We start from the raw sequence: 3633 nt of genomic DNA, 5'->3' as shown, positions 1-3633 counted from the left end.
ACCTTAGGGTTCTGGGTTCAGTCCCACTGTGTGGCACTTTGGGCAAGTGTCTTCTGCTATAGCCTCAGGCCAACCAAAGCTTTGAGTGAATTTGGTAGGATATATTTTCTATATATTTATCTATGTGTGTGCATGTCTGTGTTTGTCCTCCACCACTGCTTGACAAAAGTTGAAAGTAAGAGATTTGCTAATGTGATGAGAAGATCAGAGGTTAATCATCTCCCTAATCAGTTATGTTATATAACTCTTAGAGTAACTTTCATAATCTGGTCCATCAACTCGATGCCTCTGGAGCTTCTTCTTCCTGGTGCATCTCCTTTCCTGTTGTAGTTGATGATAATTCTGTTACAGAACAAGATACCTGTACTACATATGAGACTGACCAGCATGTAATCAAACTTGTCAGATATTTTCAATCTCTCAGTTGCTATACCTAAGGTTCAGTTGCCTTCCCCACTTTCATATCTTTATTTGTAATTTCAACCATACAACTGTCAACTTCACTAACTGGCTACCTTGTTGAGGTATTTTCTCTCCCATGCATTTTCCTCATTCAACAACCTCAAGTAGTGACATTTCCATGCTTCTTTCTTTTTAGCATCAGTGAAGGCATGCGTGTCATTCCCATTCCAAATACTCTTTTCTCTGAATGATGTTTTGTTTCACAACGACCCACTGCTTTACCATCCAGAACACCTCACTCCTCTGATCGTCTCATCACATTAGTAAATCTTACTTTCAGCTTTTGTCAAGCAGTGGTGGAGGACAATCATAGACATGCACACACAAAGATAAGTATATAGAAGCACACACACACATTACAGGCTTCTTTCCATTTCCTCCAACCAAATTCACTCATAAAGCTTTGGTTGGCCCGAGGCTATAGTAGAAGACACTTGCCCAAAGTGCCACACAGTGGGACTGAACCCAGAGCCATAAGGTTGGAAAGCAAGCTTCTTACCACACAGTCACGCCTGTGCTTAACACTTCTTCTAGCTACTTGATATTGTCCCTTTTCTTGTCTGTCTTCCAATCTCTCCAGCCATTACTTCACCTTACCACTTTCCAAATATCTGGAACCTTGCACCAACTACAGATCTGGTCTGTTGTTCAAAATAGGTTGTCTCACAAAAACTCCAAGTTGCCCCTCTATGTTATCAATCACCACCTCCTCTCATTTGTCATATACATCAGCTAGTACTTCTCTAAACCTGTCTAGTTAAGGGGTCTTGCAGCTTCCATATCTGTCTTCACCAGATTATGATGTCATTCACTTTGCCTAGCTCTTAAGTCACTGATCAATAACCTGTATTTGATAGTATTTTCTTCACTGTAGAAAGCCCCCCCCCCATTGTCCACAAACTTGTTTTGCTTCCTGGGCAGTATGTAATCTAGTTGCTATGCAAGTCAACTTCATTCATAGATAATCAGGTGACTGGCCAGTTTCCTGTAGTACTGCAAATTGTCACTTACATCTCAGAATGCCAAGAACCTGATACCTACTTATTCTTCACACTGTGTCTGTAGTTTCCATGTATGCCAGAGTAACAATCATGGTGTTGCCTAACATATCCATTAAAGTTACTAGCCAAGGTAATGAAATTATCGTCATTTGTTATTGAGATAACAATGAAAGGTTTCATAAAAATCTGTCTCTTCGTCCATCTGTCAGTCCAGTTTGTGACAATCATTCAGAGATCACTGCTGCTGTCACATTGCCTAATTACTTTCTTTATTCTTTTCTATACCAACAATATGTCTAGTATTTCACTACATTGCTGCTACTCACCCAGAAAGATTCATACCTGTGTTCAGACACAGGCATGACTGAGTGGGTAAGAAGTTTGCTTCCTAACCAAATGGTTTCAGGTTCAGTCTCACTGCATGGCATCTTGGCTGAGTGACTTCTTCTTTAACCCCTGGCTGACCAAAGCCTTGTAAGTAGACAGAAATTATAAAGAAATCCATATCACACACACACACATATATATATATATATATATATATATATATATATATATATATATGTGTGTGTGTGTGTGTAGGTCATTTATAAAGCATGTCTAGCCATGGGGAAATATGACCTTCCTTAGAAACAGGTGAGGGTTGAAAGCAGGAAGGGCATCCAGCTGTAGAAAATCTGCCCCAATAAACCCTGCCCAGTTCATGCATGCATGAAAAAGTTAATGTTAAAACAATACCAACTCCAATGCTTTGTTTGTTTCCTGCATCTGAAAGGAAGAGTTCATACTTTTTTCATGTAAATTTTGGAATAGAAAATGTGAAGCTTTTCAGTGAGGCAGAAGTTGCAGTATTTTTAACAATTCATCAATGCCTATGCATCATCTGGTTTCTGTATATGTATGTTTATTACCACATTTTGTTGGCACTTTTGTCAGTAAACCCTGCCTGCCAACCTTGTACTACCACTTTACAACACTTGTATCACCAATGTCTGTTTTCCATACTGTTATGGCTTAATTAGTTTGACAGGATCCAGTGAGCTATAAGACTGTATCAAGATCCACTGTCAGCTTTAGAATGGCTTCAACAGCTGAGGACCCTTCCTAATGCCAACCACTTTACTGTGTATACTAGATGTTTGAATCATGCCACAGATAGAGAGGTTGTCAAGTAACTTGCAAGACAAGGAATAAAAAGGAAATATTCCTGTAAATAAATGGGGGCAGGTATTTATGAGAGGGAGAGGTGGCTTTAAGCCAGGTGTTGAAGGACTAAAGTTAGGACAAGAGGTTCAAGCACAGGTGTATAGCTATAGAGGGGATACACAGCTACCCATCATTATATAAGGGTAGATAGAAGTAGCTCAATAGGAAATAAATATGTTGGTGGAGTGCCAGAATGACCCCTCAAAGTTCAATAAGATAATAATGAGAGAATACAGTGTATTAAGGGAGCAAAAAGAGCCAGTAATTTCATAAGAGTGTGAGAGGAGAGTAACAAATTATTAAAAATGAGAATAGAGGTGAATGTAGTGAGTGATGAACAAGGGTGAAGATATAGCTGACAGAAAATATCAGTATGGAGAGAGGTTAAGGCAAGAGAGATAAAAGTGGCCTGGGAAAATGGAGGTGACAAGTGGAAACCTGCAGATAGATCAGAAAGGAGGAAGATGAGGTACAGGGTGTAAGAATGGGGGAGGGGGAGATATCCACTGAAAGAGATGGCGGTCAGAGGGTCATGAGAGTGAGTAGAGCTACAATAGTAGGGAATATCGATGGTGGATATGGGAAGACATTGAGAATGATAGCAAATATGAAAGTTGTTAAAGATGTAACTCAGAAAGGGAGTATCAATTCTGCCCATGAGTGATAACATCAGCCATGTAGTGCAACAGAAGAGTGATGGAGAGACAGATGTCAGGAAGATGAGATGAGATTGATGGAACAGACTGGATTCAGGGGCAGGGTCCAGCATGTGTAGGCTTTTAGGACCTCAATTTCACTGTGACAGATATGTGTTTTCACAAGCACAGCTAATTACCAATCATCTTGAGCCTTTGTCACCTTCTCTTCATGAATCTCAACATCTTGAGATCAGCCTTCATCCCATGTCTTCCTAGATCTCCTTCTCTTTCCTTGCATAAGAAAGTTAAATATTTTCAACAAATTG

Source organism: Octopus sinensis, linkage group LG11 (genome assembly GCF_006345805.1).
Source record: "Octopus sinensis linkage group LG11, ASM634580v1, whole genome shotgun sequence".
NCBI classification, from domain to species: domain Eukaryota; kingdom Metazoa; phylum Mollusca; class Cephalopoda; order Octopoda; family Octopodidae; genus Octopus; species Octopus sinensis.
This window is presented reverse-complemented; position numbering follows the sequence as displayed.